This window comes from Mus musculus, chromosome 3 (genome assembly GCF_000001635.26).
Source record: "Mus musculus strain C57BL/6J chromosome 3, GRCm38.p6 C57BL/6J".
Classification (NCBI taxonomy): Eukaryota; Metazoa; Chordata; class Mammalia; order Rodentia; family Muridae; genus Mus; species Mus musculus.
In genome coordinates, this window is record NC_000069.6 from 53,087,416 (window position 1) to 53,114,784 (window position 27,369).

The window sequence follows — 27,369 nt, forward strand, 5'->3', positions numbered from 1 at the left end:
TCAGGAAGGGGAGGGTGCTGCTGTATCTGTAACAAGAATATTTAGCTTGGCTAGGGGATCAGGCCAGGGTTAGAGTATATTTAGATGTCTAGAGCGCACCTAGACTCCAAGGCTAAGGGTGAGGAGTGGGTCAAGCAGTTCATCTGTTTGAATTCTGCCTTGCTTTATAATATGAACCCACAGTCAAATGGCCTCTACCCTTCTCACAGGGGACTCGAATTGAAAGCAGATGCAAGCCTGTGTGAGCAGCCAGACCGTCAACGAGCAAAGCTTAACCAGGCAGAAAAGAAGTCAGAAAAATCACATTTTCTGGTTTAAATTTTATAACCATACATCTCACAGGAAAAAAAGATTAATTTATAATTGAAGAGGGCAATTAGAGATAGAAATAACTGGTTGTTACTAAATCTTTGTTTTTGACAACTTGGCCACTGCCTGGCACCTGAAAAGATGTTTCCATGATGAAAATAAAGGGAAGTGTGGAAGTTTCTCCCCATTCCGCTGGGTTTATATTCTCTTTGCAAAGGTTACAAGCAGCTGTGAAAGCAAAGAAGCAGAGATGCAGGAGAAGGAGGAACACATAACCTAAAGAAGCCTTTGTTTGCCACCAACACTGGGAAGTCCTTGGGTTCAGAGCAAGACTTCAAACCTCACATATTTGCTATGACCAAGAAGTGTTTCATGGTTCAACTACTGGGAGCCTGATGTGGCCCTGAGGGATGAACACTGTCAGGTCCACGGGTCACAGTATGAGGCTGTCTTAGGAAAAAAGAAAAACACAACCCCAGATGGGTCATCTGTGTAAGAGGTAGATTGCTGGGTTGTGGGACATCGTAGGGACAGCCATGGGGTCAGCAGCTCAGAGGGAAAAGAGACAGGAACAGTAAACGTAAAGTTTACTCCAGGAAAGTGCTTGACTCTTTAAGTTTATGCCAATCTATAATCAGACAGGTGACGTCTTACTAGTCAAACCATCTCACACAATGAAAGTCTTTGCTGCAATGTCGAGGCCAGCTCAGTGGTCAGGAGACAGTCGGGAACACAAAGAAACACACAAACCCCAGAATGTCATTATTAAATACAAAATCTTTATGACTGTGGAGAAGAGGAAAACAAACTATTAACAAACTGGAAGGGAAATTCTAGATATTTAGCATTTTAGTGTATCAAACATTGCTGAAACTTAAGTGCTCGCAAGCACTAAGAATGGGCAAAATGGCAGTCATTTAAAGAGGAATGTATAACTTGTAGTACAATTTAGCAGATTTTTGAACAAACAGAATATGTCATTTTGAACCTTGATTAAATATATAATTTAGAAGTGACTTTAACTGAACATATCTAGCAGAAAGGGCCTCTCGGGATCTGCCGTTCGAGTCTGGAAGGTACATTTCAACAGTTTTGGTTCTTCTAGAGCAATCACTTCAAGCCTTCAAATTACAGATTCAAAACAAGAGCGCTGTAATCTCAGCGGCTTCGATGACTACTCTAAAGCTAGATTGATAGGTCTAGAGGTAAAGTGCGCCGGGCGGAAAGAACGCATGTCTGGCTTTCCTGAGAACTGCTGTTCTATGCTCTACTCCTGTCCTGTGGACTCAGCACAACAGCATTCACCTGGAGGTGCTGTAGAGTCCTGAGTAACACCCCACAGTGCTGGGCAGGCAGCCTACAAGCATATAAAGGCAGACATTAATACCTGTGACTTCTCCCATGGCTAGCCACCTCTTTGAGGCAGGATCTTTCACTAGACAGAACTCACGGGTTGTCTAGACTCTCTGGCCAGAGAGTGCCTCTTGTCTCCATGTCCCTAGTGCTGGAATAGTGGTGCACACCACCATGCCTGGCTCTTTATGGGAGTGTGCAGGATCAGAACTCAGAGCCTTGTTTGTACAACAAGCACTTTACTGACTGAGCCATCTCCCTAGCCCCCAATTCATTTACCTTTTATTATTAGTTGTAATTGCAATATTCTAAAGTGACTGCTATGATGGAATGGCCCCAAATGTTTCTGAACAATGATATTTATGCTGTTTATCCTGCAGCTTTGGTTCTGGTTTTGATGAAAGATAAAATCGTGTTCTGCCTGCAAGCCCCTCCCATATGCATTACTTAGCGCCTTATCAATATCCACATGCATATTTTCTATAAACACAGGCTGTTTAAAGTGCACGTCCGTCCATCTCAGATCAATCGGAATTTTTAGTCTCTACTTGCTGATGTCTGTACTAGGTAAGGGTCTGGGTTTATAATGGTGAATAAACTCTTGAGGTTTTATTAGTCAGTCTGGGGCATGTTCTAATTGTTAAGATCTTTGTGATTTTCTTCCCACTTGAGGAGATGATCATGCATGTATTTAATTCCTAACCAAGACACGGATAATATGAATCTGTTTTACTAAGGAGGATGAAGGTTTTCAGTTTAGCTGACAAGACTCAGTCTAGTCTAGAATCTTGACTTTCTTAAGGGTTAGTACCTGTGGTGTAGCGTTTTGTCCTCTGCATCCACCAACTGTTAGGTAAAAGGGGGGGTTAATGCACTGAATCTGTAACCTTGAATCTTTCTGTGACAATTATGCTTGCTGCATTGATTATCATAAATGCCTCTTGAATGCACAGATTTCTGTCACACAGCTGTGAACATATCCTAACAAGTCAGCTTGCAAAGAAGCAAACGGGCTGGAGAGGGGGCTTGGTGGTCAAGGCAACCTGGCTCATAAGCATGGGGACCTACCTGAGTTTGGAACCTAGCACCCACATATGAAGCCAGGCATGGGCACATGTGTCTCTGTAGCCTGTATTCCCAACACTGTCATCGGGGTACAGCTACCCTTCACTGGGGATTGCTGGCCACCACCCAAGGTCTAGGTTCAGTGTGAGACCCAAGCTCAAGTGAATAAGGTAGAGGATAATAGACGAGGTCACTAGTGTCCTCCTCTGGCCTCAATGTACATGTGCTCAGACAACACACACACATGCACATGTACTCCCATAACATACATGCACATGTGTTCACATAACACACACACACACACACACACACACACACACACACACTTACACAGAGCCAAAATTCCCTAACTACATGAGCCTTTGCCTTCTGTCCTTGACCTGGCCAGCCTTGTTATTTCGTGTGTGTGTTTTTCAAAGTACGTAAGATGAAGATGTAAGGGTATGGAGGATCCTAAATAACATCTACCAGTTACTGTCCCTTCCTGAGGGACTTTATGGCTTTAAGTTAACCATTGAGTGGTTTGTCTCCAGTGAGCAACTAAGAATGAATTTATTATGGCTGACATACAGACTAAAGATAATATTAAACACAGGGAGACCCATGGCATTGCTGCATTGGGTAAAAATCCTTCCAGAAATACAATACCATGATGAAGGACATTCTTATGGAAATTAGTTATGCCATTATCTGCTCAATATAAATTTTAAGTGAGGAGAGAACTGTGCCTGGGTGTCATTCATTTTTGAAATCTGAACGTTAAGGAAAAATAGATAATACTTCTTCTCAGGTAGTGACACCCCTCCACAAGCCCGTGATTAGAGATTGTGATGAAAATGATTCTTAGCTGAATCTGAGGAAAAGAATTATGATTCTGATGTAAAAGACCTGGAAATCAAAGACAAAAGCCTGCCATTCCTGGGGCTACCTGAAGCCTGGGAGGCGAGCAGGCTTAGCACCTCTCTCCTGCCCCCTCCTCCATGGTTCCTTTGTGTAGACCTGAAATGCCCTAAGCTTTGCTGTGCTGGGGTGAGGTCCTTCCTGCCAGCCAGAGTCTCTTCACCTGCTCCATTTGGGCTCATCTTCTGGGCATTATTTCCGCTGCTCGTGGTAGGTAGCAGAATCACTCCTCAAGTTTTGTTTCCTTTTCTGGTTTTGCATTTGGATCATCCTGTATCTCTCAGACTCAGAAACCCTAAGTGGATGGATGCAATCTTTTGTGTCCTTTCTACTTCTTCCTACCGGTTGCCACAGAAGCAGTTAGCTGGTTCTGTACTGAGCTGTGTTAAGGCTCATTGTGCTAATGGCCTCTGTGCTCCCTGATAGCACATGTGTCTGTCTCTTTCACCACTTCGTCCACTCCTCCACAGGGGGTGTGGAGCAAGTGTGGTAGATATTTATTTATCCTCCAGAGTGTTTTTATCTGGAAAAGCACAGAGGTTTAATAAAAGCCCAGACATCTTCCCCCTTTTCTTTTTCTTTCTCACAACATACCTTCTACAGATCAAAGTAGATTATGTGCAAAGGGCCCCAGGGGATTAAATCAAGTGCTTGCACCTTTACTGAGCCCCACATCCTGGAAACTGTGTGATACAAAATTGTAGTGACGCTCAAAAGATGTGTAATTAAATATAGTTTTTAATCTCTCCCAACCCCCTACTCCTAGACTTACCTGTAACCTGTTTCTTCCCTTAAATAAATAAACAAACAAACAAATAAATAAATAAATAAATAAATGATAAAGATCATGATTTTATTTTTTGAGGAAAATCTAGACTTTCTTAGTTTTTCTTTCTTCCTCCCCCATTTTGTCTCTCTCTTATGTGCTCTTCTCTCTCTCTCTCTCTCTCTCTCTCTCTCTCTCTCTCTCTCTCTCTCACACACACACACACACACACATTTTTACTATTTTTTGAGTACAGACCCACCCTCACTGTATCCAGGTTCTTTCTCATTAGACTCAACTATCTACTCCTCAGAAACATTCAGAAAACATTCTGTGTCCTTAACATGAGCCCTCTTTTCCTTGTCACTGCCCCCTCAGCAGAGGGACCTCAGTCCACGTGGCCTTTGCTCTATATCTGGGGTTGTAAGTAGTCTAGACATGTTAGGACGTATGTGGAGACAGTGTGTGTGATGGAAAGTACCATCTGCCCTATGAGAGGGACGGCGTACCTGTGGGTTTGACGAGTGCTAGACCAAGTTCCACGCAGCAAGGGTCAATTGCATCTCATTCTCAAGAAAGCAATGGTGTCCCTACACTCTGTACCCTCTTCCCGCCCATTAGTGACGCTTCCATGTAGTGTTCTGGATGCCTATCAGTTTCTTTACATCCCAAGAGTACTGCCAGATTCTAACTATCTTGTCATTGACTTGGCTTGACATGGCTTTTGCTTCTACTCTTGTGGTCTTCTCCTATCCCTCTGTAATATGCTTCCACAGTCCTTCCTTGTCGGTGTTAAGATATGTTAATTCGATCTCTATTTCTTCTTCCTCCTCTGTAGAGAGAATCTCTTATAAGCACCTTCTGTCAATAAAAGAAACTTATGGCCAATGAGCTCAGGTATTTCCTAATACGAGGTGGGACCCTGGTAGGAAGAGAGGATTATGGGCAATAGTGAGAGAATTAGAGGAGATGCTGGGAGAGATGCTAAGGGGGAGACACTGGAGGAGATGCTGAGGAAGACACTAAGGAAGAAGCAGGTTGAGACTAAAGGAGAGGTAACTGACTATGAGAAAGACATGGAATAGTTTGAATGGGTTAAATAAGTTATGAGTTAGTCGGGGAATGAGCCAAAGCTCATGCCCAAAGCATTTATTAATAAATAATTAGTCTCAGAGCTGTCTTTCCAGGAGCAGACGATAGAAAAACAAAAGATGATTTTTTTTTACACTTCTCCTCCTCCGACTCCTCCGACTCCTCCTCCTCCTCCTCCTCCTCCTCTCTTTCCCTTTCTCTCCCCCCCCCCACCTTTCTTCTTTGCTCTCCTCCGTCCTCCCTACCCTCTCTTGCCCTCTCCACGCCACTTAAGTTCTTTTTAAAGTGAGGAGTAGTAGCTCATGCCTGCAGCCACAGCCCTCAGGAGGCTGAGATAGGGGGATTGTGATAAGTCTGAAGCTTTCCTGGTCTAAATATGGAGTCCCAGATCAGTCAGGTCTATAGAGTGAGACCCTGTGTCAAGCAACCAAAATTTTTAAAAGAAAAAGAAAAATATTTCTTCTGTCACCCTCTTCTGACTTATTTTAATCCTAGCTTCCAATCTGGAACTTTGATTTATATCTCATCTTTTGTAAAGTAAATGGGTGCTGTATTTGTGTATCTATTCAGACAACACACGAGCCGTAGCATAAAATGGTACACAAGTAAAGCTACAGACCTTGAATTTTTCAGTAACACCTTTAACCACGTGGTTTTTAAATCTCCCCAGAATGCTCTCCACAATCCAGTGCATTTGCAATCATAAAGTTATTTACCAATTGAGTGTAGTTGCTGAGTCCTCTTCTATCTAGGTCTTCATGTCCATTTCAGTGGTCATGTGACACTTCTGGCTTCTACCTAGTTTCTAGACTCCTAAGTCCTTGTCAAAGTAATACATATTGGTTACCAGAGGCTACGTAATTCTGCATAGCAGATAAGTTTGCATGGATTGGTTGTAAAACCTAAAATTAAATAGGGGAGGAAATGAAAATCCCAAATGATTATATAAATTGTCCAACGTCATAGATACGTTAAGAGTCACAGTAAGCCTTGAATTTACTGCAGCCCTCTCCTGAAATTAAATTTCCCTCGTCCTATATTTTATGGTTGCTAATGCCAGATACGCAATCATGCAGTATTTAAGTTATGTGGATTGCAACCTTCTCTTTCAGGCTGACTTTTATCATGTTTGTTGTTGTGTTTGTCACTGTGCTTACAGCTTTGCAGTCTGCAGTACCTGAGGAATACTCACTCTGTACCTGATTATAATTTAGCAAGTGTTTATCGAGACAGGAGCAGGAGCACAGGAGAGTTGCCCAGTCCTGGGGGTTTCGTATCAAGGTGACTCTCCCCTACTCAACACACTTAGTATAGTGTAAGTATACAAGGTGTTCCTAGGCACAGTGGTGGCCAGTTTGTGGTAATCTATGTGTGTGTATATGTGTAAGTGTGTGTATGTGTTTGTGTGTGTATGTAACTGTGTTTCTATATGGGTGTGAGTAAATGTGTGTATGTGTGTGTATGTAGGTGTGTATGAGAGTGTGCATGTATGAAAGTATGTATGTATATGTGTGGGTATATAAGTATATGTATGTGTTTGTGTATGAAAATGTGTGTATATGCGTGTGTGTGTATGTGTGTATGAGTGTGAGTATATACAAGTGTGTGTGAGTCTACATATGTGTGTAAGTGTATATGTGTGAGAGAGTGTGTATGTATGTGAGTGTATATGTATGTGTATCTAAGTGTATGTTTATATGTGTGAGAGAGTACATGTGTGTGTGTGTGAGTGAGCATATGTAAGTATGTGTATGTTAGTATGTGTGTATATATATATATATATATATATATATGTATATATATGTGTGTGTGTGTGTGTGTGTGTGTGTGTGAGAGAGAGAGAGAGAGAGAGAGAGAGAGAGAGAGTGAATGTATATATATGTGTGTATGAGTATGTATATGTCTGGTATGTTTATGTGTGTGTGTGTGTGTGTGTGTGTGTGTGTGTGTGTGTATGTGTATCTTAGGGTTTTATTGCTATTCAAAGACACCATCACCAAGGCAACTCTTATAAAGGCAAACACTTAATTGGTGCTGGCTTACAGTTTCAGAGGTTCAGTCCATTATCATCAGGGCAGGAAGCATGGCAACAGGCAGGCAGACATGGTGCTGGAGGAGCCTAGACTTCTACATCTTATTCCGAAGACAGCCAGGAGGAAACTATCCTCCTGCCGGCAGCCAGGAGAAGCTCTGATTCCACACTGGGCAGGGCTTGAGCATAGGAAACCTCAAAGCCTATCCCTACAGTGACACACTTCCTCCAATAAGGCCACACTGACTCCAATAAGGCCATACCTCCTAATAGTGTTGCTTCCTGTGGGCCAAACATTCAAACACATGAGTCTATGGGAGCCAAACTTATTCAAACCACCACAGTGTGTATGTGTGAGTATGTAAGTGTATGTATATATGTGTGAATGTGTGTGAGTGTATGTGTCTTTGTGTATAAGTGTATATATGTGTGTATGTGTGTGTATATGTGAATGTGTGTATGAATGTAAGTGTGTGTATGAGTGTGTATGTGACTATGTATATATGCCTGTAAGTGTATGTGTATGTGATTGTGTGTATGTGTGTGTGTGCATACACATACATGCAAAAGGGTTAGGATGAGTTGGTAGCTGGGAGAAAAGCAACTAGAAAGTCAACGTAATGGAGCAAGAGACAGTGAAGGAAGGTGGGCAGAGAGTAGTGACCACCTACTTCCTTTCAGGATTCCATTACCTTGCCCTTCATTGATTAGTCTCTCCTTGTTGGTTGATCAGAACTAATTAAGCCTCAAATCACAAGGTTTCTTTTGTTCTCTTCCACCTTTTGAAACAACAGAGTTATCAGCCAACAGGTCGGCTGTCCAGCCGCTCTCAGCTGCTCTGCAGTTGGCACAGTAAGGCATATTGCTACATAATGACTACGCCTGTATAACTTAAGAAAAGGCTCCACTTGGTTGCTGTCCCTGTTAATGTGGTTAATAAACAGCAAGCATGTGTAGGGCAAACCTGACATGCAGCATATTTTACGAGTACTCTCACTGGTATGAAAATCCTATGTCTTCTATTGATCAAATGGCATGAACCCAGCAGTGATGCAGGGGGAATCTTCAAATATTGTAGAAGCATTGAATCCTCATTTCTAGCCCCTAATTTCCTTTTCACTACACAGAACGCACATGAAACACATGTATAGAGAATTGCAGCCTGGTGGTACAACCTGGTTATATGTGCCTTTGATAGCTTTAGGGCAATCTGAAGGCCTCCTTGCTAAAATCCAATTCAAGATGAAAGGATCACACAGATATTGTACCGTGTGGCCCTAGAGAGGGACGGGATTTAAAAATAGTTTATCTTTACTTCAAACTTGGAAGAAGTATTGATTGACGCTGAGAGCAAGGGCTTTTGTCTCTGGTTTATCTAAATGGTCCATGTGAAAGGCTGCAGGTATCGTGTGCTCCCTCTGTCCTATGGAAGCAAGCCAGCTGGCAAGAAAGCAACAGTGTGATAGCTTTCTATCACTGTAACAGAATGCCCGAGTCGATTAACTTATAAAGAGAAGGGTTTATTTTGGGCTCAAAGTTCAGAAGTGCAAGACTACAACTGGGTGGAATCACTGCTTTGGAGCCTGTGATTATGTAGCTCTTCATGGTGGGTCCATGTAATGAGCAAAAACCACCTCATGGCCAGGACAGAGAGAAAAGGAGGAAGGCGCAGGATTCCACATGCCCTCCAGTAACACAGAGTTCTCCTAGGGGTTTCCTGTTACAACACCTACCGTCCCCAGGAATGCCACTTTAGAAACCAAGCCTTAAACACATGGGCCTTCAAGGGAGACTGGAGACACAAAATATAGAAGCTGCTATATTTGTAGAAGCAGTCCAGGATTATGCAGAATTTAACCATGGGCATTTCCTTTCAGATCACGTTGGATGCTGGTATCTTGGCTGTCATGGCCCCAAAGCCATGCTATGCATGACTTACCTGGAGTCAAATTATCTTCTGCTCTCTGTTAGAAACAGCCAAAACTACTTTCTTTATCCTTCAGGAACCTACATACATCCAAAGGTAACCCCTCTTGTATCACTGCAAAAGGAGGTATTATACATGGGGCTCACCTAATGGTCACAAAAGAGTGACAATGGATCAGAATTCCATTCTCAGCTTTGATGACACAGTTCTCATATATCGTGTGTGTGTGTGTGTGTGTGTGTGTGTGTGTGTGTGTGTGTGTGTAAATGCTCAATGGGTATTTTGTTATTAACGTTATGAAATGAGAAAATTCCTCAGTATAATTGATATTTGAGCTCTCCTGCAGTTGTGAGGGCAAGATGAAAAGGGAAGCTCATTACTAATTGTCCCTGAAAGCGTTCTAGCCCTCAGACTAGGCTAAGACTTTGATGCTAAATAACCCATCAGTAATTTGAAGAAATAGTCTCCACCATCTTTACTGAAAAACTGGTGTGTTCAAAAGTCAAGCTAAGGTCAAATGCATTAGCAACTCTTTAAAAGAGGATTTGAGGTAGAATTTCTGCCCTTATCAAATTTCCCAAGTAAATTTATATTTGAATTAGTCTTGTCACTTTTGTGGTATTTACAACATCATGCGTCGTACTTCTGTCGACATGCTTATCGTCTCTGGTTTTGAGGCATCGGAGTAGAAAGACTTGTTTTAGTGATAATATTTCTCATTTTGGGAGAATGTTGCTGGTTTTCAGGTGTTTGTTTTTGTTTAAAAAAATAGTTTTTCTGAGTGTCCTATTTTTGTTACTGTTTGGCAGTAGTCAGAGCTGGCTTGTGTTAGCTATTTGAAATGTTTTGATTATTATTTGTCTGCCATATTTAGCCCTTTCTGACCAAAGTCTCAATATACACGAAATGCATTGACTTGGCGAATCGTTTGACTAGTCACATCAACTGTCATCTGAAGAGGAAATTGAGTCTGGATGAGGAAGTCCTGAGTCAGGATGGAACTTTGGGGTCTCTGAAACTGACAGAAGGGAGAGCTGTCTGCCTTTGTGTTTGAATGGAAGTGTTATCAGTAGTATTTTGGCTTGGGGTAGCTGTTTTACTTTTCAGTGATAAGGAACTACCTCTAAGAAGCTGGCTTTGTAGGTAGCTTCTGACGGAGAAACCTAGCTTATACTTTTGAGTTCCTATGGGGTTAATCATTTATCTTATCCCTTGGCCCTAAGGTATATAGGAATGGTGTTAGGACAATGGCATAATTACACACAGTGAAGCACTTTTGCCTGTGTTATATTGGAAAATAAGTGACTGTTACCAGGGTAGAACTCAAAGTTATGCATCTTTTAGAGCCACCATGCTCAGCTCTATCATGGGCAGTGAAATGAATAAAGCTGCATGCATTGTAATAAAATGTGCAGGAGCAGCATAGAAAGCCAGTCTGAACTCCAGACCCAGCTTCCTCTTAACTGCTGACATTATAATATGCTTACTTCTGCATTGTTCTTAGTGTATGCAAACAGAGTTTTCATTTACGCAAAACTTGGCCAGTGTAGACAGCATAAAGAGAGCATAATGAATGAGCTCCGTGGGATTATTTAAGTCGTTTAAAGCTTCTCCTATATTTAGGCCCTGTCTTTCCAAGCAGCCTCGTTGCTTAATATCTGGTTTATTGATTCATTTTCACACTGATATCAGACAAGATGTGACTTACCTTTACAGTTTTACAGACATACCTGTTTTCTTCTTCTTCTTCTTCTTCTTCTTCTTCTTCTTCTTCTTCTTCTTCTTCTTCTTCTTCTTCTTCTTCTTCTTCTCCTTCTCCTCCTCCTCCTCCTCCTCCTCCTCCTCCTCCTCCTCCTCCTCCTCCTCCTCCTCCTCCTCTTCTTCTTCTTCTTCTTCTTCTTCTTCTTCTTCTTCTTCTTCTTCTTCTTCTTCTTCTTCTCCTTTTTTTGTTTTTTGTTGTTTTTGGTTTTTGGTTTTTGGGTTTTTTTTTTTTTTTTTCGAGACAGGGTTTCTCTGTATAACCCTGGCTGTCCTGGAACTCACTTTGTAGACCAGGTTGGCCTCAAACTCAGAAATCCGCCTGCCTCTGCTTCCCAAGTGCTGAAATTAAAGGCGTGCACCACCACGACCTAGCTTTCTTTTTTTTTTAATTAATTTTTTTTTTTACTTACTCATTTTATATCCTACTCCCAGGTATAAAATGAATAAGTAAAAAAATTGTGGAGGGGGCTCCCTCCTGGTCACCCCCTTCCACAATCCTTCCTCCATTCCTCTTCCTCTTCTCCTGGGAGCGGGTGGGGCCCCCCTGGGTGTCCGCTGACCCCGGCACTTCAAGTCTCTGAGAGACTAGGCACTTCCTTTCCCCATTGAGGCCAGACAAGGCAGCCCAGTTAGAAGAACACCTCCCATGTACAGGCAATAGCTTCTGGGATAGAGCCCAGCCCAGTTGTTTGGAACCCACGTGAAGACCAAGCTGCACATCAGCCAAATATGTGCAGGGAGCCCTAGGTTCAGCCTGTGTATGTTCTTTGGTTGGTGGTTCAGTCTCTGAGAGCCGCAAGGGTCCAGGTTAGTTGATTCTGTTGGTCTTCCTGAGGAGTTCCTATCCCCTTCAGGACCAGTAATCCTTCCTCCTGTTTTTCCGTAATGTCCCCAAGCTCCATCCACTGTTGGGCTGTGGGTGTCTGCATGCATCTGAGTCAGCTGCTGGGTGGAGCCTCTCAGAGGACAGCATGCTCCTGTCTGCAAGCATTAACAGAGCATCCTCAATAGTGTTAGGGGTTGGTGCCTGCCTATGGGATGGATTTCAAGTTGAGGACACACCTGTCTTCAATCCTAAGTCACAGGTGGAGTTTCTGAATATCTGAATTTTAAAATTCCCTATCTCCAGTTAGTTAGTATCAAAAAGCCGAGAGGCCGTCACAAGAGGATGTGAACACATAACAAGTTCCGGGACATGTACTGCCAGTCCTGAGATTTCCCGTGGGTTGGTCCAATGTGAGCTGTCAAAAAAGGTAGAAAATATGAAGCCAATGAAATAGAAAATATAAATATTATATTAGACTCTTTCACCATTCAAAAATATTCCTACAAGGGCCATTTCAACTAAAATGCTTCTATAATACATTCAGAACACGTGTTGGCTCACCATCTAGATTGCTGAAAGATATTGGCAAACTATTTTTCAAAGAGGTATCTTGGGTCTTGTGTTGTTTACCAGAAGACAACTTGTATAAGGCCCAAAATACCCACATTTCAATACTTCAGTATCTTGGAAAAGTGCTAAGTACCTATCTTCACTACTAACTGGGAAATTTCAGTTCTTTTGAAGTCAACAAACATACAATGAGGATTTACTGAATGATAGAAAAACATGGAGGGCTTTGAACAGTATGACCCTAAAGCATTTAAACTTCACTCTGAATGTTGGATAAGCCATTGAAGGCGGGATGGATGCTGGTAGATTTCCCCCTTTAGGAAGATTGCCTGCAGGGAATAGATGCGTAGGAAGAAAGGAAGGGTGCCACGGAGTCTAGAAGTCCAGCCAATAGACTGTTCCAGCATTTGGAGCTGGAGAGAATGAGACAGACTTGGCAATGCAGGAGGTCAATATGGAGGAGGCTGCAAATGTGGATATGGTGAACACATAGTTTACTTTCCCTGGCTAGATGGTTCACATCAAAATAGAACACTTTAATAAGGACCCCTGAACCATCTATTAGCCCAAACTGAAAGTGCCCTAGACAACATGTATCAGAGGGGAATGGAATGTAAGGGTGAAACGTCTGACGGTAGATACTCGGTAGTAGATGATCCCAATCAAAGATGATGTCCAGAGGACTTGAGGTTATCTTAGATTTGGGATCTAAAACATGGAGACAATGTAACTATTTTTAAAACCGAGGTGGGGGAAGTATGAGTTACATCTGACCCCCTGACACACTAACCTACCTAGAGCATGAGTATATAACAAGTGTTATTTTCACTTATTCTCTTTGTTTTTCATTGTTTCTTTTCCAATCAGCAAATTGCATTTTAAATAGACCTGGGTAGGCAGGAACTAATGATATAATTTAGAAGTGTAAATATTCTCATTACCCCCCTACCGTCCGCAGCATTTGTCTTTGGAGCTTTCCGGAGCAGTTGGCAAGCCCTTCCCTTTAGCACCATGGTAGGGTTCCTTTAAATCCGTTTCCAGAAAATCTATTGTCTGGGGAATCACATAGGGAGATGAGAAGTTTTAAAAACCTGGTCTTCTAAAACTCCAGGCGTAGTCTGATTTCCAATATAAAAACAAAAGTTGCCATTCTGTGGGGTGTTTAAAGTAATACGAGGCTGGTATAAGAGGCTCAGTGTGTTGGGCTGGACAGCAGTATTGTTATGGCTCCCTCCTGTGCAGGCACTTTGGATGTTTGCTTTGTGTTGAGACGATTGTCTCTGGGATTGTAAATTACTTAGGCAGCCTCATCACAGTCAATTAAATTCAACATCCAATTTTCATCAAGGTTTTCCTTTTATCTAATTCTACTGTGCAGCGGATTGAGGCTTGTGGAGGTCAAGTACCTTGGCTAAGGTCATCTGGCATGTTAATGTCTTAGCTTAGGTAAGTTTAGACCCTGTTGATTCCATGATTCATTCACCTGTCTGCTAATTAGCACCTCTCCATCCTTGTTGCTTAGCTTGTGAACTGCCTGTTTTAAGAGTTCTCAACACCCAGTGGGATTTATGGGAAATCTGTAAGCTCATGAATTATCTTTTATCTGGAAAATAAGAAAATAGAAATCAATTATGATAATATCTGGTGTGCAGGAAGGGGGTCTCTAGGGATTTGATAACCCCTGCCAGCAAAATCAACACTGGGCTACTTGGGTCCTTGACTATAGTTGAATGATAATCCATATACTATGTGGTATTCAAGGCTGGCATGGTGGAAGGTGGGAAGGCCTGCAAGTGAATTACTTCATTCCAGGGGCATGAAGTTTTCCAGGGCACAAATATTCTGCATTCATTTCCTAGAGCCTGCTGGAAGTGTGGCGTAGCTGTTCTGTTGATGTCGGGGGAGGGAATTGTCTACAAAGACACAAATATGAAGCTTACAGGAATCCAGCTGAGACATGATTCCAGAAGGGTTAGACAACTGGATCCTGTAGTTAATTAACCCTCTTCGACTTCATCCTTCTAGAATTTGCTAAGACGCAAAACACACAGAGAGTTTCTTGGTTGTAATTTAATCGACGAAACTAAGTTACATACCATGAACGTAATGGTGGGTACACTGTAATTATATAACTTTTGAGGAATGAAATCATCTAAAAGCTTGGGCGCAAGCTATGTTTTTATTTTTTGCCCACCCCTGGGAAACTGTTTCCTGTCTTGGTTTTCCCTTTGGTGAATAACACTTTGCTTTTTTATTTCTAAGGCACTCTTTCTTCTCCTCTGTCATCACTGCTCACCCATCACCCTGGCTGGGAAGATGCTGGCAGTGTTAATGCAGTGAGCCAGTTAATCACCTAGCTCAGCAGAGATGCAGGGCTGCTTCGTGGGCTGGCCCTAAAGACATGATTTAAAACAATGCCTTAAAAAGATTATCAAACAAAGGGGAGCATTTAGTGAGCTGTTAAGCGGACGAGAAATCCCCAGGAAGGAGAAAGGGACAGCCTTTATCTTGCCAGAAGGGCAAATGGTAAAGGTGAAGTGTCAACTGAGACACATTTATGTCAGTTTGAGTGACTAAAGGCCAATTTGGCACCCCGTGTGTTTGGATCATAAGCTGTAAAATGCATGACCTTGTTTCCTGCTGCTGATTTATGGCTCTGTACACTTTGGGCTTTTTCTTTTCATTCCTGGAAGAAGAAAAAGAAAAAAACCTCAATCCTCAGAAGAAAAATAGCAAACTTGAAGCAGTTGCTGAAGTTTGTAGGCACATCGTTCCTTGAGGGCAACGCTGGCATAGCTGAGGGAACAGAAGCAACGGAGACCATACCTCGTCAGAAATACCACTGAGTGTGAAATAGAATGAGATTCTTCTCCAGGTCAAGTGGGCAGAGCTGTCTGAGGTGCAGTCGCTCCACTTAGAGGGGATTCTGGTCTCATCAGGATCAAAGGAGGCCCAGATGTGCAGCGAGGGCACAGCCGGTTCTGAAGGAGCATGCAGGTTCTAGGAGGTCGCTATTTATCGATTTGATCTTATTCCTGTAAATGCCTCAAAAGCTCAAGTGCTCCTGCCGGCTCTTTGAGCTTCGTTTCTACTGTGTGACATTACACTACAAGAGCGGTTCCTGATCTTGTTATTTTCCTCGAGATTTTGGAGGGTTGGAATTTAAAAAAAAAAAAAAAAGTTTACATCAATCAACATGTCCTTGGCTTGTCTTCAGCTTTGGGAAAATACTTTTCCCTTCCCGTGCAAGCTCAGAAATACATTTACATTTTAATTCTGCAGTTTGCTGCCCCTGCCATGGCCCCGCTTTTTGAGTGCTCTTGAGGGTGGCAGGTGCCTTTTCTTTCTTTCCCATCCCAGGGCACCCAGTTAACCTTCACTGAATAATGATGAGCCCTATAGGCAGGATGTGGGGCTGACATTTCTTTGCTAAATCTTATTTTTACACGTAGCCTAATGTTCTTCTTGAGATCACTGCAGTCTTCCTTTGTAATTAAGTGAGAATAGTAACTTGCTTTTCAGGGAAGATGCACACACGGTACCCTGGGGGCCACGTGGATATGAGAGTATCATCCGCTCAGCAGCGTAGAACTAGAGTCCAAGAAAATGGACTCCAAGGCCTTGGCCTTCTGACCTGCAGGTACAGGGAAGGGTTAGGACCTTCTTTCTGTGCTTTCAGAAATAGCTTTAGTAGTTAGACCTCTGCCATTTGTGGCTTTGCCTCTCCACCCTTCTGGCTTGTTCCTAGCCAGGGAACTAAGAAAAGATTGCAAAAAGCTAGACAGAGTCTGAAAGGGGCTGCAAAACCATCTACTCAGTTCACATATGAAGGGAAGAACACTGGTACATCAATATGAATATTCTAAATTATCCCCACCTGAGCCAGGACCGGGATGAGAGTCTTCTGAAACCTGTCTCCAACTTCTTTTTACCCGTTCACTCAGTTTTTAATGAGATGGATACAGTCAAGGTTAATTGTTGGATTGCAGATATCTGGCTGTAAGGTCTGACTTCAAGGTGGGCTTCATCTTTATTTTTAAAACTATCTTTATAAGATGGCAAAGCAGATGGCTGCTCCCGAATACTCCTAGGTCTAAGTGCTCCCTCCATGCACCTTGCAGTTTTGCTTGGAGAATCTGGCTTCTAGCATTCATCATAATTAGCGTGGAGACACAAGTGGTCTACACTGCTTTTCCTTTCTCTTCCCTTTTCTTTTGCATACACAGAGTCACAGCTGAAGTCTGGCTCGCCTAGAGCTAGCTCATTGTGTATCATAGGCCAGAGACTCCCAAGCTTCCTGCCCCTGCTTCAGCCTCCCCAACTTGCACTTAATTCTCCTTATTCCCCATTAACTTCTTTTACTAAACACTTGAGAGCATACCACGCATGTGCAAGCACACATGCACCGCCCTACACTCACACACTCACACTCAAAATATTCTATCTTTGTATCGCAAGGACATTATATTGAGAAAGAAATTCAGAGAAGAAGATCATGGGAAGATACAGGATTAAAATACAAGCCAGAAGCTAGAATGAGAACAGAAGGTATAGACATGGGGCATCAGTGACAATAACTGATAAAAACTGATGCTTAGAACAAAAGTCCGTGGGACGCTGTAAGAAACGAGTTATGATTTATGTGTAAATCATCCCCCAAAAGGTTCATCTGTTGGAAGCATGGTCTCCAGTTAGCAGACCCAATCATTGAGAAGCACTTGATTATGTGGGCACTAGCTCCACAGTGACAATCTAATGAGTTCACACCGAATGGGCTACTAGAGGTAAGGTCCTGGCTGGAGGGGACAGAGCACTTGAGGTGCCTTTGATGGATGTACCTTGTTCTGATTCCTTCCTCTCTGGCTATTTGCTTCCTGCCCACCGTGAGCTCGGCAGACTCTTTCTCTTCCATCACGTTTTCTAATAAGAATTCCAGCTTCATCACAGACCCATAGCGGTGAAGCCAGCCATAGAACTATGAACCAAATGTCCATTTTCCTAAGGTATTTGTCATAGCAACAGAACACCTGACTAAGGCCAAGGACAGTGTTGATTTTAGACAGCCTACAGCTCTGTGTGCCTGTGTAGGTATATATGGAAGCTAGAGGTCCACTCTGGGTGCTGCCCCCGAGGAGTTTACTTTTTGACACAGGGTCTCATACTGGCCTGGGGCTTGCTAAGGAAGCTAGTCTGGAGGACGGCAAATCATCAGACCCTGTCTGTTTCTACCTCCCTGGCTTTGGAACTAAAGGTGTGTACCACCATGCCTGGCTTTTCAAAGTAGGTTCTGGAATTTAAACATGTATTTTCATGCTTGCAAGGCAAATATTGTATCAGTTGATCTGCATCCCGAACAACTCTTTTAACAAATGGCTATTAAAGTATTTGTTGTTAAACACTTTTAGATACTCCCCAAGAGTGGTAACTGGGGGCGGGGGAGGGATGAGCAGTCTCCATCAGCAGATGTTGAGGGAGTTCTCACAAATGCTGGGATCATTTGGCATTGAGACTTGACATAGGTGATCCTGGCATAGGTGGTGGCCAGTACGAGAGGAATGAACAGGGCAGACTGTAGCCAAGACCTCTAGGACGCTGACTGACATCCCACCCAGCATGGGCTGGGGACAGTCCATAGTATGAAGCCGGCAGGGAGAGCCTGGATTCCTATCTTCTCTCCCGCCAGATTCCAGACATGCCCGGCCCTCTTTAGAACAGAACGGTAATCTAAAGATAAGAATATTTTCCAAAACAAGTGTGCAGAGCAAAATATTAAAACAGAGATTGACTCAGTCATTTTACAACTTATGGCAAAGAAATGTGGCATTATTTCGTACGTGTTTTACGTGCTCTGAGAGGTATGCCTTTGTTTTTGGTCAAGAAGACACAGACTCTGCATACAGCTGTATAGTTGATGTAGACACTTCATAAAGATAAGCATCTTTATGACTTTAAGCACTGGGTGGAGCGATGGCTCCATGGTTAAGAACACTGGCTGCTGCTCTCCAGAGAACCTGAAAACACACACGCACGACTTTAAGCACAATGAAGTAAGGTATTAGAAAAATTGGAAACCATCAGTAAATATTTAGGACTTAATTGCTTACAGAATCTTCAAATTAAAAACAAACAAACTTTTAATCACCCATCTCACTTTTAAAGGAGAAAACCGTTGAGTGCTAATTGGCAGCCACAGGGAGACCTGGGAGCCACTCATTTGTTGCCTGCCTGTGGATCCTCCCCCTAACTGGGCCCCCTTTTCTGGCCTCGGTGAGAGAGGATTCACCTAGTCCTGCAGTGATACCCAGGGTGGGAGGGGGGAGGAAATCCCCCTTCTCAGAGAAGAAGGGGAGGAGCTGCAAGAGGGGGGCATGCGATACCACTACTGCCATATACTCAAAAGATGCCCCACCATACCATAAGGAAACACATACATTCCACTATGTTCAGAGCAGCTTTATTGGTACATCCAGACACTGGATGCCCCTCAACCAAAGAACGGATTCAGAAAATGTGGTTCATTCATGAAGCGGAATACTATTCAGCTCTTAAAAACAAGTCCATCATTAATTTTGCAGGCAAAATTGATAGAACTAGAAATATCCTGAGTGAAGTAACCCAGACCCAAAAGTACATGCATGGTACATACTCACTTATAAGTGGACATTAGCCATAAAATATGGGTACCATGCTATACTCCTCAGACCCAAAGAAGCTAAACAAGAATGACGGCGCAGCAAGGAAGCTTGACTCTCAGTTAGAAGGGGAAATAAAACAGTCATAGGAGGCAGATGGAGGGAGGGAACTGAGTGGGAAGAGGGGAAGGGGAGGGAAATGGTGGGGTGGATTGGAATCAGATGTGGGGGAGAGACAGGAGAAAGGGCCAGAGGGCTGGGAGAAAAAGTAGAAAGAGGCAGCTGGTGAGGGTATGTGTGAGGGTAGGGGCATCTCTAGGACATGACAGAGACCTGGGATGGGGAGGCTCTCAGGAAGTCTATGGAGGTGACTTTAGCAGAGACTCCTAGCAGTGGGGATATGGAATATGAAGTAGCCACTTCCTGTAGCCAGGTAAGACCCCCTGTGGAGGGATAAGGACCAACCCACCCATAAAACCTTTAACCCAATATTTGTCCTGTCTACAAGAAATGAAAGCACAAAGATGGAGCAGAGACTGAGGAAAATGGCCAACCAATTACTAGAGCAACCTGAGACCCACCCCACAGGCAAGCACCAATCCCTGACACTATTGATGAGATACTCTGTTATGCTTGCAGACAAGAGTCTAGCACAGCTGTCCTCAGAGAGGTTCCACCCACCAGCAGACTAGACAGATGTAAAGACCCACAGCCAGACATTGGAAAGAGCTTGGGAAGTGTTATTGAAGAGTTGGGAGAGGGGTTGGGGGACTTGGAGGGGATGGGAACCCTAGAGGAAGACCAACAGAGTCAACTAAACTGGACCCTTGGGGCTCTCAGAGACTGAACCACAAAGCAAAGAACATACATGAACTGGACCTAAGTCTCCCACACCTATGTAGCAGATCTGCAGCTCGGTTTTCATGTAGGTTCCCCAATAACTGGAGGGGGGATGTTCCTAAATCTGTTGCTTGCTTGTGGATCCTGTTCTCCTAACTGGTTTGCCATGGCTTGCCTTGGTGGGGAGAGGATGCGACTAGCTGCTGGGGTTGGGTGATTTGGGGTGGGGGTGTTCTACCTTCTCAGGGGAGAAAGAGAGGGGGTCGGAGAAGGGACTACATGAGGAGGCACCTGGAAGGGGGCAGCAATCAGGATGTAAAGGGAATTAATTAATTAATTAGTTAGTTAGTTAATTGGAGAAAAGAATTGTTAAGAGCAGCCCTAGATACTGACTGTGATGGTGGGAAGTATAGCTTCCAGAAAATTCTGAAAATATGAATGAACTGTGGAAGGGGTTGCATATTGTTGCTGTTCTCAAGGATGTTTCCTAAGGATACTCGGTATCTATTTGTATTCCACAATGCAAGGTAGAATCTACTCTGGCTGCCATTCTAGTGTTTTAGGTTGAGGCAGGAGGATCAGGAGATTAAGGCCAGCCTGTGCTACATAGTGAGTCCTCTCTGAAAAGCAAACTGATACAAAAAGATACAACGTTAATTCTTGATGCAGGGGAAACCTTGGTCTCAAAAAAATCTGGCTCTTGAATTTTACTAAAGTTCAGGCAAAAATAATCTTTCATTCTCTTCCTACCAAGAGAAAAGGAAGTGAGGGAAAACTGCTGAAGAGAAAGGGAACCAAGGCTGAGAGGAAAAATCTGGACTTGAATTCAGAGACCTGGGCTGAGACTGACAATCTGTCACTTAGGTTTCCATGGTAAATTCTGTAACATCTCAGAGCTCATTTCTGTGTTTTATAAGATGAAGTTACTTCTATCACTCAAATAGAGACAATGTATGTAGATTATTGTTCCTTGTACAGAACTCTCCAAGATCACTTAAATGCCGCTATTATGGGTATTCCTGATGGTACCTCATGAGTGGATCAAAACTGCCAAAGTTGTAAGCGTTTCCCATCCACAATAAGGAGAGAAGAGATAGTTGGAGACTTTTGGGGTGGATGTTAAAGCGGATAGTGGGGTGGAGGGAAGAGGCTTTTCTAAGGGATAGAGGGAGACAAACCTCGTCAGACTTCTAAATAGAAAAGGAACACATAGCAGCTGCCATTTGGTTTGGAGTCTGCAGGTCCCAGCATGCAATGGTGCAATTTAATGTGGGCCAGCGAGCATTGCTTGTAAGGACAGGCAGTTTCCGTGGGCTACCCCCAACAGGGAGGAAATGAAGCAAAACCAGGCAGTAAATTCTTAATGCATTGCACATACTATGCCCTGTGTTATTTTTAAACACAAAGCATACCATACGTGTTGGACTATATTTATGTTTACCGAAAGGTAGACAACTATGGGTTGAATAATTAAAGAAAATCTCTTCCAAGCATAAAAATGTTTATAAAGGAAATTATTTGAAAAGTGCAGGCATTGTTCAAAAAAAATTTTTTTTCAGTTTCTGTTTCCATTATATGTGTACTTCTTGGCTAGCCCGGAGCAGGGAAGTAGGCGCCATGCACTAAGCCATTTAAAATCTAAATCAGACTTTAATAAGGGAATGTCATGTTTCATTTAGAAGCCTCTCCTCACCTCCTTTTCTTGTGCTGTCAAGTGAGAGAAAAGCTAGCTTTATAATTACACGGCTGCCTCAGCTTCAGATAATATGTAAGGTCTCACGTTATTTTTCCACCCCCCCCCCACCTTGCTCTGTCTCCTTCCACCCACCCCACCCCCACCCCTGCTTTTATCCTGTGCTCCCTGCTTAAGGGCCTGACGGAATGATGGAAGTCTGTTGATTAAGATGCTGAACAGTTGTGGCCCTTATTAATTTTGGGGCGACAGGTAAAAAACTAAAATGAAAAATCAGATGGAACTCAACTTTGGCAAATGTCTTCTCTTCCCCTCTCATGCCTGGTGCTGCTCTTTAATCCATGTGTGTGTGTGTGTGTGTGTGTGTGTGTGTGTGTGTGTGTATGTGTGTGTGTGGCTGCTGTCTTAAATCATGATGTTTGAGACCAAAGGACCATTGGGGATCTCACCTTTGTTAAGAACTTGATAGGTGCTGAAGAGATGGTGCGGCCGCAAAGAGCACCTGCTTGATTCTGTTACTAAGGAAGTTTGTCCTTCTTTGAGGAAAAGCCTTTCAACATTTGGTGCATTTGGTCATCATGTAGCCTTGGAATGAAACAGGTCACCTGCCTGAAGGCCCCTTGGCTTTTCACAGTTTGTTCCTCTGTGCTAAACTTCTTTCTTTCACCAACTACACCTGAGACACTCCATTCCTCACTCCTTTCAAAACGTTCTGTCTGAATTTGGAGGATTTTTGCCTTAACCCTTACAGATAATAAGCTCTCAGAGAAGAACTTGGCAGATGCCTGACACAGTTCATACCCTGAATTCCATCAAAGTTCTCCTCCCAATTGCATGGGTAGAAGATTGTGCCCCATCAGATGTGGAAATAGCAGCCATTCCTGGGATGGTTCCCTGCTGATGTCATCACAAGATTGGCTCTAAACCATTTGTTTGACTCGGTGTTTCCTGTTACACTGGTTGGTGGACCCCTCCTTTCCCTTCTCACTTTAATTTGCACCAGTGCCCACAGGAAAATGTGAAGGAAGAAAAGGCAAGTCTCAGTTTGATCAAAAACAAAAGATCCCAGAAGGAACGCTGACCACTGAGGAAAATACAAGTTATTCTATTGTAATTGATAACAGCAGCTAAGGATTTTAGTTACCATTAACGTAATGAGTTCATTTCTGTAATTGGGCTAGTTCATTTCTGTTTGTTCAAGAGAGGTCATACATCCATTAGGAAATTGTGTATTTTTCTCTTAGCTTTTTATCTACATAGATGATTAGCAGATGAATATGTGAAGGGATATGATTATTTCCAAGTAAGCCTTAAATACTAAAATTAGCAATGTGATCATTAAAGACTATATCCCTCTATGTGTTGAGGAATTAACCTCCAGGTTCTCAGACTGCAACTGTCCCTGGTCGGTCGGTCTTCAGAGTGGCCTCTAACGTAGTTTGACAGTTGCTCACAGGGTGTGGGGAGATCAGGACCCGAAATGTTACAAAGATCTGTCTGAAAACAAAGGGAGGAGACTCTGTAAGCCACGGAACGTGGCTCAGAAGAAACCAACCCAACCCAAGTGTTTGATTTTCAGGCCCCCGAATTGCAAGAAGGGAAATCTGTTCTTTAAACCATACAGTGCGTGATGGTGGCTACAGATGCTTCTATATGCCACTACCCTGAGGAAAGGCTGACAGAATGAGTTGCAAACCATGAAGCCAGACTGAGATTAGAGAAGACAGATGATTTAAGAGCTCATAGGTTAACACTACAAACTCTTGGTCTATAATGATAAAGATGGGTCTTGGCTAGATTCTGCTCGTCTGAATTTATCCATCCAAAATAAAACCTACCCTTCCTATATAACAGTGCCGAAAGGCAGAGTCACAAAACATGATGATTAAGCTGCACTTTAAAACATTCTCTGCTATAACTAAGTGCATATAATTGAAACACATCCATAGTCCTGGTAGAAAGTGATGTGTCACCGGTCTAGACTCTGGTCTTTAGGTCTTTATTACAACTTTGCTATGCTCACCAAAACTAACCTTTTCCCGAAGTAATGGTAAATTAATAACATCTTGCCGTATCATTTTGTCATCTTTCTTATATTGCTATGGTCTACCATGTATTATTAGTCTCCTGAAGGACATCCCTCCCTCCTTGCCTTCCTCCCTTACTCTCCCTTCCCCCTCCCTTTCGCTGCCCACCCCCCCCTTCCTGCCCCCTTCCCCTTTTTGGTTGTACTGCCATGAGCCTAAGGCTTCATAAATGCCAGGTAAGTACTCCAAGGCTGAGCCCCACAATTACTTTCTGTTTGAAACAGTGTTGCTCCAAGTTGCTCAGGTCTGTCTTAAGCTCACCTTGTAGCCCTGGCTGGCCTCAAATAACCAGTCCTTCTGCTTCATTCTCCTTAGCCGCTTGGATGCCACGTCATGCCACAACCCCCTGACCCAGAATCTCTTCAAGGATTTCCAGACGATACTTTTTTTATTAGTCTGCTAAAAAGCTGCACTGGTAGGGCTGGGGGTTGGGGTTGGAGATATGGTTCACCAGTTAAGAGCACTGGCTTGTCTTCCAGCGGACCTGGGTTCAGTTCTTATCACCCACGTGGAAGCTCACAACCTTTTGTAACACCATATAACTTTAAAACCTCTGTGAATTGCAAATTTTAATGAATTGAGAGTAAATAGAATGCCTGGCACATGGCCTCCTTGTTTTTCAAACTAGTCTACAAACCTGAAATCAGAATCCATTAGAACTTGTTCAAGATCCCATTTCGCAACTTTCTGCTCTTCTGTGTCTTTAAGGACAGCTGGTATGATTCTTTTATAGTTAGGAGCATTTTAAATCTGAATTCAATTGCTACTACTTCCTAGCAACATGGTGTTGATCAAGATGTGTAGCTAGAACACAGAGTTCCTGCTGCCTGTTACAAACATTGGCGAATAGACATAGGGATTGGATCCTCGTTTTTATTTTAAGATCTCTTTTTTTTTATTTTATGTGTATAAATGTTTGCCTGCATGTATGTATATGCACCATGCACATGCAGTGCCCATTGCGACCATAAGAGGGCGACAGATCTCCCGAAAGTGGAGTTACAGATGGCTGTGAAGCACCATGTCAGTGCTGGGATCTGAACCTGGGTCCTCTTTAAGACCAGTCAGTGCTCTTAACCATAGAACCAACATCCTAGCCCTTAGGAATCGAATCTTTACGTTGCACTTTATTCAGGGCTCTGAGAACCAGTGAGTTCACACCCTAAGAGAGAAAAACAAAACAACAAAACAAAACAACAACAAATCAACCAATAACCTGCCTTTGTTCTACAGCAGCGGGTTTGGAGAGGGTGGGAAGGAGAGAGAGGTAACCAGTCACTCCAGACCCTGGTCTCCCCGCTCTGGTCAGGTGGTCAGCCACATTTCTGAGTCCTGTGTTGTCTTAGTCTTGTTTTCTTTAACTCTTTCACTGCTGTCTCGTTTTCTGTACATTTAGGCTCAGGAACTTTTGTAAACCCTGTGTCTAGTTACTGTCTTCCTGAGAGCAACCTCCAGGGCCATCTGGAATTGAGTAGAATTTTCTCAAAATCAATAAGCCATCAGCAGTGCACACACACCGATCTGTTAATAGCATGTACATGCAGATCCCTTTTTATGGGGTACAAAAGTGCCTCCACCCACCCTCTTGCCCCCATTGCTCCCCACCATCATCAGCAAACCTTCTATCTATACCATCTATATTATATGAGAGCTGGCACCTTACTGCCACACACCTCCAGTAAGTTTCTGACGTGACAGGTTATAAATGAGGGAATTTCTTCTTCAAGCTGTGCGGTGTGAACTACACCATATGCAACTTCGAGCAATGGGGAAGAAAACTTGAAAGGCTTCCTTGAGGCTATCAAGACTGAAGAAACCTTTGGTTTCTCCTCTAAGCAGATGAGATGGTGCTGATGGTGCTGATGGTGCTGATGGTGCTGATGGTGCAGTTACAGTTACTTGGCCTTAATGCCCACCTCAAATAGCTATGCGGAGACATCTCTGAAGAATGTGCCCATGGCACAGGGGACATTGTGAATAAGATCCCAGCAAGTGAGTAGGAGAGGTCTCATGCTTAGCAATTCAGAGTAGTAACAATCTAGAAAAAGATTCCCAAGAGAGTAATCTATTTGAAAAACTGGTCCTACCTGTGAACAGTTAGGTGTCTTGCGGGCCTGCTGGACAGTTTTTGTCTGTTTTGAGAGTCATCCTGTTGTGTCTGGCCAGCAGACCACAACCTGGGTTTTAGCCTGGAAAGGCATTTTGGAAACCTGGAAGAGAAGAGGGGCTAGGTGGCGAGAGAAAAGAATGTAGCCAAGACAGTTACTCTGATCAAGGCTCAAATTTTATTGTTGCGACACCAGTTATGAAGGAAGGGGGAGGGGACCCGATTCCCGCCGAATAATCTCTGGTCCAGTAGAAAGGTGCACGTGTGTGGCTCCTCAGGTTCCAGCAGTGGGCGTGGCAGAACGAATGAGCAGGAAGCTCCACCCCGAGCAAGCAGGTTTCAGGCTGGGGGAGGGGAGACTACATCTCCTCCCTATTATTAACAAAATAAAAAAAAAAGAAAAAGCTGGCCTGAGGGGGGAAAATTATCTATGCTCAATAGTTCTGCCTGGAATCTAGGGCTAAAAAAAAACTTGCTTCACTGGGATTCTATAACCTTTCTTATGGTAAACTGTATCTGGCTTAAGACTGTCCTTTCTAGTAAACAACTGAAAGGCCTGGAGCTGCAGACTCTGACTTTATAATGCTAATTAGTACTTGGTAGGTAACTTTCTAGTTGAATTTTAAGTAGGGCGTTTGGAACTCTGGCTAAGTTTGACTGAACGATGTGAAAATAACACTAAGTTGAATTCCTTAGCATTTTTGGAAGATAGGTGGGAAACAGGGAGAAGGAGTGACCGGCTCTTGTAGTACAAGGCCAATTGGCTTTTTTATTTGGGTGGGAGGCAGTGAAGGGCTTGCCCTTTCAATAGTACGTCTCCAATCTCTCTCCCCCCTATTAATTAAGTTAAATAAGGCAACGCTTAACTGAGGTGATCAAATGATTTTCTCATCCGTAGATGAGTGGGCTTTTAACCTTGGCTTGGGTGGACATGGACCCGATTCCTCCCGTGGGTAAAACCCACACATGTGGCTCTTGGTACCTTTTGGGGAGGCGAGGTAGAGCCGGAGAATATTTTTTATTTTTAACCAAAATTTGGTACCAACCTCTTTCAAACCGGGTTTATCTCACAGGAAACTCAGAAATGGTCAAGCCGGACCTTCCCTTGCAGTAAGTATCTCTGCACCAAGCGGTGCCCATACTGAATTTGTACAATCACAAACCAGTATGCACAGTTCTGAGTGCTGTGCAGCTCCTAAAGGAGAATTATCAACCTCAGAATTAGCAAAGCCTAAGCAAGAATTATGTCGTTAATAACACCACGATTTGTGGGTAAAATAGGAGCTGGAAGTCGATCCTCCTCATCCCTGTTTTTTCCACAGCCTACTGAGCTAAGGACACCTTGCGGTAACAGCAAGGGTGAAAAGCCAGAGGTCAGCTAAGGGGCTAAGCCTGTCTATCAAAATAAA

The 27,369-nt window shown here is 43.2% G+C and overlaps 1 protein-coding gene and 1 long non-coding RNA gene across 2 annotated transcripts in view; both read left to right on the top strand.

The window, feature by feature from the left end:
- Positions 1 to 27,369, top strand: part of Lhfp (lipoma HMGIC fusion partner) — a 220,133-nt gene that overhangs the window by 45,869 nt on the left and 146,895 nt on the right. The gene's annotated exons all lie outside the window — the stretch shown is intronic.
- On the top strand, positions 4,573 to 18,234 carry C130075A20Rik. Its single transcript, XR_003954475.1, has 2 exons — positions 4,573 to 6,800; positions 9,395 to 18,234. It is a non-coding gene; the product is annotated as an RIKEN cDNA C130075A20 gene (long non-coding RNA).